General features: G+C 37.3%; 1 protein-coding gene across 3 annotated transcripts in view; it reads left to right on the top strand.

The window, feature by feature from the left end:
* Positions 1-14,939, top strand: part of KHDRBS2 (KH RNA binding domain containing, signal transduction associated 2) — a 288,252-nt gene that overhangs the window by 15,998 nt on the left and 257,315 nt on the right. The gene's annotated exons all lie outside the window — the stretch shown is intronic.

Below are 14,939 nucleotides of genomic sequence, written 5' to 3'. Positions count from 1 at the left end.
TGAAATGGAAGGGAGCCAGAAAATACGCACTGTCGCAAATAAATGATGCTTTTGTGCAGCAGACCTGTACTATTATTGCTCTTATTATTATTACTATATTAGACAAGGTGTGTAAAAACTTACTGGTCTTGCATATATGCTTTTAGAATTCATATTAGATGAAAGATATTTTGGAACTGTATTAAAATTTCTTGAAATCTACACTAGATAGTATCAGCCTGAATATTTCTATCAGGCCTATGCAGTGCTTCAGGTTTGATTGCACCAAGATACTTCAGAACAGTCAGAAGCATGAATACAGCATATCTTCTCTAACAAGTCTGAAGCATTGCACAGTCTGTCTGTCTGTCTGTCTGTCTGTCTATCAATCATCTTCTGCGCTAAATTACCCAATGCAGTTTATAGATCAATAAATTAGTTACTTAGTCCCTGCCCTCAAGTTTACAATTACAGTGACACAGAAGGGGGGAAAGATGATGTGGGAAAAAGAAAAGTAAGTAAAGTCAGGTATCAGTTCTTAATATTATAAGGATCTTAGTTCATATAAATATTTTAGTTTCCCCCTTTATGGAAGAAGAAAGGGTGATGGAGGTAGCATCTCAAGAAGGATAATATTGTCTTTTGTTTTCTTCTCCCTTTCTGCTCAACCCAGTTACTTAGCACTGGGCTTTCCACCCATTCCTTCAGTTATTTTGCTACTTCACTATGGGACTTCACACAAGATGATGGCAACTTTTCTTAAAGCAGAACCAAGACTCATATCTGTTTATTGATTCTACTCACTCTTTTGGATTGTTATACAGTATCCCAGGCCTGGCATGTTTATCTGTTCCACTCAGTTATTTCTGACACTGTGCTCAGAAATCCTGGTTCCTTTCTATCTTTCTGTCAACCTTGTCATTTATCTCAACAGTTAAAGCATCATAATAAGAGATATAACAATTGCTTTAAGAGACAGGGAGAAAAGTGAATCATTAACTTCTTTTACCAGCCTACTTCCTGCTACAGAATTGCCATTTTACTCAAACCAAGGTCTGTGTGTGTCTGTGTCTATATGAATATATTATATGTGTGTATGTGTGTATGTGTATGTGTGTGTGTACGTACACACATACAGAGAGACATGATTGACATAATGAGATATTCAGTGTATTATTGTTAGTGTGCAAGTGGATAGGTTTTTGCAAATTCACCCAGTCAACATTTACGAAGTAAAGACCGCCTTATAAAAAGGCAAATGAAGTAGGCAAATAAAGTAGGCTGGTCATCTCCAGCCACAGATGCTATGGGATGGCTAGCAATTTGGTGTTGTGGTGAGTAAATACTGGCCAGTTATAGGAGAAATGAGTTTGTGTCATTTGCTTCTCCTGTTCCCTAATTGAAACACTGCTATTTAGTGTAGGAAAAATACTGTCCTTTGGCCAGTACTGAAATGTCATTCAACCTCGTAATCTTCTGTACTTGGAAGAGAGGGGAATTTTGTCTGCCACAGGCAACAAAACATCTTGGGCCAGCCCTGAAAATGTGAAGTAAATATTGGTCCTAGCATAGATCCAGAGCTAAGTTATGACTTTTTGAAGTATAGTTGTTGAATAAGCCATAGTGAGTAGTTACATACATAGCATTTAGCCATAATGACTGGTTCACATATCACATTAAGCCATAATGTGATCTGTATGGTTTTTGGTTTAGTGTGGTGTTCACATGGCAGCAGAGAATAGAACATGCAATAAATGTTGGTTTACTAATTCCAACTGTGGCTTACTGTAATGTGATACAATACTCCAGTTTCTCTTCAGTTCAAATACATCTTTTTCCTGTAATGTGCTACAGAAATGTATGATTTGTTGGTAATTTCTTTGCTTATTCTGGCTTGGTTTTGTGTCCTCAAGTTTATGGCCAAAGTACAAAGCACCAGGCGTTAGGTACAAAAGCACAGCTAAAAAGGAAGGGGAAAAAACTGTCCAAGCAAGTAATGATCATTTTAATCATCTGGAGGACTGATTATGCCTGTTTAACAACTCACTGTTAAAACAACCATATCTTAGAATAAAATAAAAATGGAGAGTGTGGTGTAGAGATTAGAGTATGGAATTAGAACTAGTGAGATCGAGATTCAACTCCCACTCAACTATGACATTTGATAGTAAATATGGTCCAATTGCTACCTCTCCAAACTATTAGGGATATAATTGAGAGAGGGAAGAGACATAAACACCACCTCGAGTCCCTGATAAAATGGGAAATATAAATGTAATGAATAATTGGCAGATGATGTATCTGAGGAGCTAATGTCCAAGTAGTTAAAACTACATTATAAGCATGTGGCTCTCTCTAGCAAATAGCAGATTATGACTAAAATCTGGGCTGTAGTGTACAAAGGTCAGGGTCCATTGCCACGTGACTTATCTCATATGCCAATCACACATTGGTTCTTCACAAGAAAACAAAATTGCAGTTCCAAAGTTAGAACTTTCACAGGTCACCTAGTTCAGCTCTAGAGACTTTTGAAATGAATGGAGCTGCAGAAAAGAACAGATCCATCCACCTACATTCAACATTTGATTTATTCACCAGAAGTATATCATATAATTTCAACTCAAGATTCATATTAAGAGCCAGCCTTACCATTAGAAAAAGAGAAGTCAGCCTATTTTCTGTGTCACACTGGGGCAGCAAATGATTATTTATTTTGTTCTTGTAGTTTTATTAAGATGATTAGTAAAAGGTATGATGCTTGTGGGATTTTCTCTCCATGCACCCCAGTAACATGGGTGACCTTGCTTGACTTGAGTGGTAAAAGTGTCTTATTTGCTATTCTGTTACAAGCAACAGAAGGCCTTGAACTGACCCTGTTGTTAGATACTTCAAAGGGTATCCGGAGAGTTCAGCATGGATCAGAAAGGAATTGTCTTTAGAAAAGCATAAAAAGGATGGACTTTTGGAGGGAGATGTAAGAAGTTTTTTTCCCTTAGCCTAAACAAGCAACATGGGAATAGATGTATCAATGTTGATGTCTTTCTAAATGATGTAATTCAAACATTTTAGGGACTAAATTGCAGAGTTTTGTGTATGAACTCACTGCACTTTGTTTAGCATGATGGAACTGTGCCCGATGTAACAGGAGAGAATTGTACCCATCATAAAATAACAGCTAATATCAACACTAGTCCTTGGGCAGACTGAAATAATAGGCACTTCCATCCTATCTCCTGCACTGCATTAAGCTTGTCCTTTCTGGACCAGAACGGCCTTACAAATTTCTTACAAGCTTCTTCTTTGGGAGTTAAATGTCCTGGGACTGAATAGCTCTTCTCCCCATTCTTTTTTCCTCTCTACCCACACCTTGCTGCCTTATCTCCTCATACAAGACTATCAAGCAGTCTGGAAGAAAGTCATGGAAGGAAGCAATGAAAAACCTAAACACAATGAAATTTTATTACAAGGGGAACTATATATAGTCATCAGTGCTTAGGAAACACTTGTGCAATAAATAGTGTTTTCCAGGGTTGCAATCACTAGTCATTATATTTGCAACTGTGTTTTTCAAGGTAACACCTTAGGTTAGTAATTATGTGGTATTAAATATATACATATATATGCAAATAAAGAATTGTTTTAATAAACTCAACTAAGTGATATTATTGTTGTCCATCATATATTAGCTGTGACTGACAGCAATACTCCTCTATATTTTATTACATATACAAGCTTAACAGGAACTGCTTTGCTAGGTAACTGTGATCTGGAGTTAAAAAAGATTTTCTGTTAAGTGACTGGCTCAATGGGTATGAAGAAGATGAAAGAGTACAGAAAATGACATTGGGACATTCAAGACCCATGACAGAATCAGAGTGGTGATTGGGTGATTGGGTAGCAAAAGGTCTGTTCGTTCTGAATAGGTGGATGAAACATAAGCCTATTCATGCATACAGGTGACAAAGAATGAATATACAGTAAATCCCAAACCATGATTGATTTGTTTCTGATGAAAGAAATAATTACTAAAGGATACTAGGGTAATGAGAGATTTTGAATGTGAGACTGGCCATGATTTGGTAGTATGAGGAGCGGATCTTGGGAAGAAAAGAACTGAAAACAATTAAAGGAGAAGTATAGGAAGAAAAAGCACAAGTTGTAGATTAAAAAGTGTTAGAAGATAAGCACCCCCAAAAAAATTTGTTGAAAAGTGGAATTAAAATGAATGCTATATATGCCAATGTCATAGAAAAAATGGATGAAAAGTAAGTCATAATTATGTGAGAATATTAAATAGTGGTAAGGCTGCAAGAAATGATGGTGCAGTTGGACAACTTTTAAAATGTAGATATAGTTGGCTTATGTAGAAGCTTTTTTAAAAAAATACTTTTAACCTATAAGAAAAGAAAAAGGAAAATGGTAAAGAAATAAAACAATACCCAAAATTAATAAATAACCAAAAAGAAACAGGAAAAAGAAAGGAAAAAGAAAAGTAATACACATTGATACACTAGAACTTACATTTTGAATGAGAAATTAAACCATAACCACACAGAACAAGAAAGTAAGCTTTGATTATATGGATGCATTCTCTGGGCTGTCCAATAAGGTCAAACAATAATCTTTTGTTAAATTAATCTCATTTTAAGATTATGCAATGTCAGTTTAACATTCTTGAAAACTTTAACCCATTGTTTTGTTAAAATAGAATATTCCAATTCATTATTTCACATTACCTCTAAAGTTAGGAGGTAACTCTTTAATTCAATTGATGACAGATGTAGAAATTTTAATTTTTTTCTAGTTATATTAATGATTTAGAAACTTCAGATACAGCTAATGCCTCAGACTTAAACAGTTAAAACAGAATATATTTTCTGGATATCTTGTCACTCAGCAACTTGAGCAATTCAAATTGTTTTTGCAAAGCATCAATTTTTTTTTTAAAACTGATTAGCAATAAGCTGATTCATAGTATTTATGCCATTTCTGCCCATGAACTCCAGAAAAATGATTAACTAGCAATCTTCAAGGTTGAATTGCGGCATAATGTCAGCTTCTCACGAGAGTTCAGATCAAACTTGCATTTCCTTATGAACATGTTCCATATCTTCCAGCTTTAATGTGGGGAAAAAACCTGACTTACAAGTAAAACAGGAAGCAGGTCCCTCTGAAGATATTACAGGAGCAGATAAATCACCTGAATGCCAGTTCAAAAGATAAGACAAATAATGTGACTGAAAATTGGGCAAGTTAAAACCCCCAGATTCATATGAATGTCCTAATTTTGATAATGAAAATCTAGCAGTCTGACCATCCCATAAAAACTTTCTTAATATCTCATCAACCTGTGCAAAATACTTTACTTTTAATAATAGGACTATCTCTACAAATACATATTGGCCTTGGAGTAACATTCATTTTGATGACATTTATTTTTCCCCATAGACTCATGAGGTTGTTAAACTAGATATTTATATCAATATTAATATTAGATAGACAATTTAAAATATTAACCACCAACAAAGAAATAAAGGTATCCAAATAAAGTGTGAGGCCCTATTTTTTACAAGTATCTATAGAAACCTCAGAATGAATAGATAGTGTATTAGACTCATTCTGATTAAAAGATTAAGCTGAACATATATCAAAGTTTTGCATGATGTCCATACATTTTGGTAAAGAATACCATGAACTATCGGTAAGTCATAAAATATTATTAGCATATAGCAATAATTTATGATCCACTCTAGCTACCCTGTACCCAAAATGTTGCCTTGCTTAGCTCTTTTCACTCATCCAAAAAATTGTGGGACAAAATGGACTGCTTCTTTCAATCCTACCCAAACAAACCAAAGTGCAGCTTCTGAATCAGAGAATTTCTTCACACCAGAATCCAGGGACAAACAAAAGATGGTTGGGATTAAACAACAACAACAAAGAATCATAGCCATAGCCCATTAAATGCTGGTCACTACATGATTACCAAGGGAAGTAGATAGGGGGAAATCATTATCTTCTTATCTTTCCATTCCAGAGATTGAACCTGTCTGGACAGTGATAAGATGTTGTCACAAGTAGGGTTTGAGAAAAAAACAGGTGAATGAAAATGGAAGCCTAGATAGTATGCTTCCTCTGGCTCTAGCCGGTAGTGAAAAAATCTCGTGCAAGAATATTTCCATATATGTACCAAAGAGTGATTTGAATTAGCATTATGGGGAATATTAAAAAAATACATTAAGTAAGTGTAATAGACTCTTTAAATGGGTCAATTCATCCTGAATAGGGTTACAGGTAGTTCTCACTATACAACCACAGTTGGGACCATTAACTCCATCGATAAGCAATGCAGTTGTTAACTGAAACATCACGTGGCCACATGAGACTTATGATGCCAGTTCCGCCATGATCATTAAGCAAATCACCCACAATCATTAAGAGAGACATCACATGACCACAACTTGCAATTTTACTGCCAGCTTCTCAATTGACTCTGCTTGTCAGATGTCAGCTGTGAAGGCTGCAAATGATGATCACGTGACTGGGGGATGCTGTGATAATCATAGATGTGTGCCGGTTGCGAAGTGCCTGATTGGTGATCATGTGACTGCAGGGACTATGTGATGGTCATAAGTTCAAGGATTAGTTATAAAGTTACTTTTTCAGTGCCACTGTAACTTCGAAGAGTCACTAAACAGGGCAGTCATTAACTGAGAACAACCTGCATTCCCTTTCAGTAGTCCATCAAAATCTTTTCTGTGTTGCTTATCAGCAGATTCAAGTAGATGTATTATTGATGTATGATTGTGTCTATATGCACAATCATCTTATCCAAACAGACAAAGTGATTCAGAAATAATTTTCAGACCATCTACAGTTTTTTTATTATTTTAAATCACAAACAATTGTTTTCAAGCTAAAAGTATACTGTTCAAAAATATACCACTTTTATATGTATGTTTTTGTTTAATGCTTTGTTAGCCACCCAGAATTATTTGATTAAGATTGGCAATCATATACATTTGCTAAACAAATAAAGAAAACTAGAAATAATCTTGAGAAATTCTGGATTTTCAAAAAGTTGGAATTAATATGTCTCTTTGAAATTCCTCAGAGACAGGAACTGTCTTTGTCTACAGCTCTGTTTTGATTTAATTCACTCAAAAAGTGAAGAGTGAGGCAAGATAAATTCTTTTCTGATAGTATTTAGGACTCACCTCACTCTCACGTAGCCTTAAGTTAAAAAGAGAACCCACAAATGCAGATCAGGCAGCCATCATGAGAAATAGCACCCAAATTTTGAATAGTACCCAGATTTCATGTGAATTGATCACAAGGATTGCTAATTAGTTTACAATGACATCTTGGCAAACATACCAAGAAATCTCCAGTATATGTATTGTCGAAGGCTTTCATGGCTGGAATACAATGGCTGGTGTGGGTCTTCCGGGCTGTGTGGCCGTGTTCTGGAAGTTTTGTTTCCTAACGTTTCACCAGCATCTGTGACTGGCATCTTCAGAGAGCAAGAGCACAGACAGGAGCAGTTCTCTCTGTGCCCAGGATGAAGTGACCCTTTTGTGGGTATTTATAGAGATCTGGGGGGGGAGGGATTGGGGGGGTGTGGTGGGAGGGTTAGGGTGTGTGTGTGGGGGTGTTGGGTTGGGTTAATGAGTGGCTGCTTGTTTTGGTGTCAGAATACGTGTGTATCTTCCTGGGGATTAGGCAGGGTTTTTTCTTCTATTGAGTTGTTAACAAGTGGCTGCTGGGGGTGATTAGTATGTTCATTGTGTGAGCTGCTCACACGTCCTGGTGGTTGAGCTGAGCTCGTTGACCTTTTGCAGGCTGTATTTTTCAGGATTGGTAGCCAGGTTTTGTTGATTTTTAGACTCTCCTCTTTTTTATTGAAGCTGTGCTGGTGTTTGTGAATCTCAATGGTTTCTCGGTATAGCCTGGTATAGTGGCTGTTGGTGTTGTCCAGTATCTCTGGGTTTTCAAATAGGATTTTGTGTCCAGTGTGCTTGAGAGCATGTTCAGCTACTGCAGATTTTTCTGGTTGCTGTAGTCTGCAGTGTCTTTCGTGTTCTTTTATCCTGGTCTGGATGCTGCGTTTTGTGGTCCCGATGTGTACTTGTCCGCAACTGCATGGTATGCGGTATACTCCTGCAGCGGTGAGGGGACCCCTTTTGTCTTTTGCTGATTTTAGCACTTCTTGTACTTTTCTGGTGGGTCTGAAGATTGTTTGGAAATTGTGTTTTTCCATCAGTTTTCCCATGCGGTCTGTGACCCCTTTGATGTAGGGCAGAAATACTTTGTTGGTGGGTGGCTGTTTTTCTTCTTCAGTCACATGTTGTTTTCTTTCCAACCACCACCCACATCAGAAAAGAGGCATCATGAAAACCCTGATGGATCGGGCCAATCAGATCTGCGAAACCCAATTCCTAAACTCTGAACTTAACCACCTTAATTGGGTCCTACAAACGAATGGCTACTCCAAGAATGAAATAAAGAGCGCAATCAAACCAAGAAAACAACATGCGACTGAAGAAGGAAAATAGCCACCCACCAACAAAGTATTTCTGCCCTATATCAAAGGGGTCACAGACCGCATGGGAAAACTGATGGAAAAACACAATTTCCAAACAATCTTCAGACCCACCAGAAAAGTACAAGAAGTGCTAAAATCAGCAAAAGACAAAAGGGGTCCCCTCACCGCTGCAGGAGTATACCGCATACCATGCAGTTGCGGACAAGTACACATCGGGACCACAAAACGCAGCATCCAGACCAGGATAAAAGAACACGAAAGACACTGCAGACTACAGCAACCAGAAAAATCTGCAGTAGCTGAACATGCTCTCAAGCACACTGGACACAAAATCCTATTTGAAAACCCAGAGATACTGGACAACACCAACAGCCACTATACCAGGCTATACCGAGAAACCATTGAGATTCACAAACACCAGCACAGCTTCAATAAAAAAGAGGAGAGTCTAAAAATCAACAAAACCTGGCTACCAATCCTGAAAAATACAGCCTGCAAAAGGTCAACGAGCTCAGCTCAACCACCAGGACGTGTGAGCAGCTCACACAATGAACATACTAATCACCCCCAGCAGCCACTTGTTAACAACTCAATAGAAGAAAAAACCCTGCCTAATCCCCAGGAAGATACACACGTATTCTGACACCAAAACAAGCAGCCACTCATTAACCCAACCCAACACCCCCACACACACACCCTAACCCCCCCACCATACCCCCCAATCCCTCCCCCCAGATCTCTATAAATACCCACAAAAGGGTCACCTCATCCTGGGCACAGAGAGAACTGCTCCTGTCTGTGCTCCTGCTCTCTGAAGATGCCAGTCACAGATGCTGGCGAAACGTTAGGAAACAAAACTTCCAGAACACGACCACACAGCCCAGAAGACCCACACCAGCCAAATCTCCAGTACATTAAAGTCCAATATTTCAAGTCAATCTCAAGCCCACTTATTATCACTTTCAACATTTGCCATAAAATATTGGCATTTATATATGAGTTAGCCTACATAACCCTTTTGCTTTTAACAGGGATGGCAAATACAAACATAAATTGTTGCACCTGAAGCTCATCTGCAGTAAAGACATTATTATAGAAAGACAATATGAGAAAAGGTTTTGTGCCCATTTACATTGTGGGCACAGTTTTCATTGCAGCTAATTGAATTAAAGGTTTAGAGTAAGTCAAACCTCAAAGAAACTTGTCCATAACTAAAATTCCTTCATTTTCACTTGAAGTTGGAAGACTCCTGTTCCTTTAATTGTTGCAAAAAAGAGATCATTCTACATAGGAAGACAGAATTCATGCCTCCTTTTCTATTTACCCTCTACATTCACCAAATTCTGTATGTCTCTGAAGAATGGCTTAATTAAAGCTACAACAGAAATTTAAATAAAGTAAAATAAAGTAATGCAAAGTGGGGGGAGTCTGAAATAATACTAGAAACAAAAATATGAACAGAATAAACAATTGACATCTTATGGCACTGGCTGTCTAGGAGCTCTTTGAAAAATATCAGTCTTTTGTCCCTTGATTGCCATACCATCTGCATTTCTGCAGACTCATAATTTATAGTCCAGAATATGTCATTTATCTGCACGGAACTCCACAAACATTCATTTCTGATATTGCTGTGTTTTGTCTTATTACTGTTGTTTTCTGAGTTTTTTATATAGATAAATGCAGAAAAGGCCATTTCGAATTATTTGGAGCAATTATGCTAAAACTTCCTCTGTGCTGTGTTTATCTGTACACCCGAGAACCATGATAAATACTTTTAATATGCCTTAATGGGTTAGTGTTACAAAAAATTTTTGCGCTTGCCACTACAGAGACTGCATTACATTAAATTACAGTGCAGACAATTAAATAGAATAATAATAATAAAAAAAAACCTCAGACTTGGAGCAACAGCAATTTCAAGTCCTCTGCAATTCAGTTTCTTGATCAACGTAATAGAGAAGCTGTGAGTGGAATTTAGATATGTAACCCAGATATGTGTTTATAATATCTCCATCAGGAATTAATGTTCTCTTGCCTTATTCAGAAACATTGATTAGCCTCTAAATTATTTTTCTTATTGATTGCCATTGTACTGTAACATCCCTTCTTCATATATCTAACCAGGATCAATAAATCTTTATAGTTAGAACTTCATCTTGGCACAGTTATGATGCAATCAGCAGTAATTCATCATTCCTCAGTAACAGTTTTAAAGAAAGTGTGCACAGTCTGTTACTTCAGCTTGTAGCCATTTACAACTAAGGGAAAAATTAACTTCCTTGCATTTAATTGTATATATTCTCAGACATGAGCATATTTCTGAGGAAAACTTTGTGTGACTTATCATTTCGATTCTGAAGACATGGGGAGAATTAAGGTATGCCAAATGAATTCAATCTTCAAAAGTTGTTAAAATAATTTAACATACTTTTTATGGTTAATTTCTCACCAACAATGTAATGAGCGCTAACTGTACAATGTTGGCAATTCCTTTGTCTGCTATTTGATTGATTGGTTGATTGATTGATTATATGCCCTCAGGTCACGTCTATTCTTAGTGACCACATAGTTAGATTTTCTCCATCATACTCTAACCTGCTCCTTCAGGTCCTCCAACAATGTACCCGTCACCTATTTTCAGATGCAGTCATTGCATTCCAGAAGACATCAGTTTATACTTCCTGACACTGATTTTAATCCTTTCATTCATAATTAAATTTACTTGCCTGCATGTATTCCTCAGAACCACTCCATAAGCTGAGAGCACCTTGATTCAGATCTGTTCCATCCTTCCCCTCTTTCTTAGTGCACATCCAGATAGCTGGTTTAACATGCTGTCTGCCAGTTCAAGAGGCATCACAAAGTACAGTAGCATAAATTTGCTCTGTTATGTAGCCAATCTCAACTCTGCCTCATTAACAAGCCCACTGAATGGTGTTCTTCTAATAGCTTACTGCCAGGCACATTAAAGTTTAATGATTAGTGGATTTCCTTGGTAGTGATAAAAAATCCACCAGTCACTCTCCCTAATGTGGGATGTGGCTGTAGTCCTGGGAAGAAGTGCTTTCTTATGTATGATTAGAGCAATGGGATTAGCCAACTGACAGACATAATGATGGAGTGGGGGGGGGGGATCCCAGTAAGATGGGGAGAGTCTCCCATCCACCTTTACTGGGAAGCCCTTGGTCATGCTTGGATCACTTGAAGTGCCTGATCCCTTTACTGAGGGGAGGAGACAGGCTGCAGCCTCCATCACCCCACCCTCTATATCAGGGGCTTCTTATCCCCTGATAAAGTATCTTATCTACCCAAGCAGGAAGACAAGACCTCTGCTTGGGTAGATAAGATACTTTAGTGCAGCTACAAGCAACCTTAAATACAAGAGAATCTGGTTCTATACATATACGTATAGCCCCACATTTGAACCCTGAGCTTCTTTCTCTTCTTGTTTTGTAACAGTCTTTTACAGTCCATTTCTCATGCTGACCTAGTCAGTGTTCTCCCCTTGTAAGCTCATCCTCACATAATATACCATGCGCCTCACAAGATGGCTTCATAGATATTGACATCTGCCACTTCAGGTCAGCTCAGGTATTTACATAATGCTCAGGATGAGAACAGGTCAGGAAGAATCATAGCATTTTTTGTATCATTTTGCATGGTTGATATTGTTTTTAACGTTTTTTTAATGATTTTTGTTGTTATGTTTTTGGTTATTTTGTTGTATTGTTTTTTGCATTTTTTAACTTTGTATGCCACTTAGAGTCATGTATGTGGGATGGGCGGCTATATAAATTTACCAAATAAATAAATAAATAGAAAGAAAAATCCAAGTCAAGTACCTGCATAAAGGAACTGCCTTGATTATCAACAATGGAGAATTGTACATCACTCCCCTACCCCACTTCTGTAATGCAATACCTTCCAAGCATTGCCCTAAAGCAGAAAGGGACAACAAGAGAACAATAATATTCTATGTTCTTCTTATGTATCATATTCAATGTAATATTATTATTCATAATATAATTTGCTTCACAAACATTCTTGCAGAACAGAACATTCTTTGAATTTAAATAGCAGTGCTTTTCAACACTGTCACTATGAACCTCAGGGAATCCAAAAACCTATGGTTAACTTTTATCTGACTCACTGAAGACAGAATGTGTTTCCAGTGACTTTCTTAGGTGTTGTCTGCATAAGCTTTCAGTGACAATGCAGTGGTTTGCCTAAAGCAGAAAGATGGAAATTCTAGTTTAATCTTGAAAGATTTGGGGAAATTCTCCAACGTATGTGACAGAAACTTACATGTGAATGTTTTCATGGTGTAACAGAAAGATCCACCCTAACTCAGTTATATTCCCAAAGCAAAGATAGAGAGGGATGCAAGAGCGTCTGGACTATCTTGGCTTCCTGCTCTCTGCATGGGTTCAGAGGGTGCCCAGTGCCCGAGGTACCTTCAGCAGAATTAGTCTAAGACATTTTGGTGCCTCAGTCAGAGCACCACGTGTTGCCTTCTTGCCACCCAAGTCACGTTGCCAAATACCCAAGTCAGGGAGCTTACTTTGGCAGATGAGTGGAAAATTGCATTTCAGCTGTTTGGTTGCTGATTCCCACCATGCCTTCTCAAAGAAAATGAAAGAAAAATAGCACTAGCTGTCAGTACAAGGGCTATTGGGATTGAAGAGGAAACTTTGTATTCTGTTCTCACTGAGCAGCAATCACTATACATTAAAGACTCACAGTTTTTGAATAATAGTTGTATGAAGCGCATGTTGAAAATCAGACATCTGATATCCAAAAGGAAGGTGATCCTGAATTTATGAAAATCCCACCAAAAAAGGATGATTAGACAGAAAGTTGTAAACCTGAACAAAAATCCTGTGTTGTTTTTTCCACAGTTTTTCTATAGTTTCCTTACCTTGTCAACTAGAATTGTCATCTCTCACTGAAACCAACCCTGGAGATTTTTCTTCCCCACAAACAAATACTGGGGAAAAATTAAATGAATTAAAATTAATATTAATATTAATTGAACTGATGAGTACTGATTAAAATTAATTTCCTGACACACACACACAAACACACACACACACACACACACACACATATATATATCCATATATGATATATATATATATATATATATATATATATATCAGTACTCATCAGCAAAATAAGTTATATATATAACATACACACACGCACACACACACAGTTTCATGTACATAAATTACCCTCTTGCACGCTCATGTATACAGTACATACAAATATATTGCAAGAGAGAGAAAGATTATAGAAATGTGTAAGCATAGTATGCATAAACCTATGTGTTCTCACTCTGGCATAATTTCTATTGAGTTCAGTAGCTTTTATTCTCAGCTGAATATGTAAGCTGCTACTGTGGTGAAAATGGATTTGTTTAACACAGTCTATTTTAGGTAAGAGACTGAGCTATTTTTTTTATTTCTATTGGCAAAAACTAAATGGATTAGTAGAAGTTTTTGTGATGAGCAGCAAACATTAGAAATCCTATGCATCATTTGTAGTAAATCCTACTGAGCTCTATAGCTCTTAATCTTGGGATTTTTAATCCTATTCAGTCAGTGTGTTAGTCTCATCCTCCTTGCATTCTCCACGTTTGAGGACGAGCTTTTGTAACAGAGAGCATATGTATCTGTAGACATCATTTACCAGCTGAAGGCCCTGATTTTCCTTCACATGAAGGGTTTCCATAGGTAAGAGTAGACATCCATTGCAGACATTCGCTTTCTGCGGGTGGAAGGACAGAGTTAGAAATCCTCATCTCCCTCCCATTTTGAAATGGCAGTTGTGGTTTCTCTTCTCTCTCTTTTTCAGCCACTTGTTTTCATTATTTGTGCCTTTCCTCATTTACTTGTTTCTAACACCATCTTCCTCTGTTATTAATACCCTATTTATTATGAATATTATTAATAATAATAACAATACCTTACTTAATATGATTACTGTAAGAAACTCTAGGATGAACTCCCCCTTCCCCCGTTCACAGTTACTTAGTTAAGGAAGAAAACGTTTCTGTCTTTCAGGTAAATACAGTATCTGGGAACCAAGCGGATTGCCTACCTTTAAAACAGACCCCTGTCCTAATCATCCCGGGGAATCCATCCCTGCTTTTGAAAGGCAGTGCAAGTCCCCTATTGTGGGTGAGATGGGCGGGAGAGAAATCCAATGAATGAATGAATGAATGAATGAATGAATGAATGAATAAATAAATAAATAAATAAATAAATAAGCAAGCAAAACTGTGCTTACATCCCATCACAATTTGCAGCACTGTCACTACTTATCTCAGGACACCTTCAGCCCAAACACTTAAGGTCTGACTCTCACTTGGTATTTTTAAATGTTGTTAATGAGAGTTTCAAAAAAAAAA

The sequence above is a fragment of the Python bivittatus genome, unplaced genomic scaffold, assembly GCF_059951505.1.
Source record: "Python bivittatus isolate LINGU-HERP-01145 unplaced genomic scaffold, Pbiv_v1 ctg000020_np1212, whole genome shotgun sequence".
Lineage (NCBI taxonomy): Eukaryota > Metazoa > Chordata > Lepidosauria > Squamata > Pythonidae > Python > Python bivittatus.
This window is presented reverse-complemented; position numbering and strand designations above follow the sequence as displayed.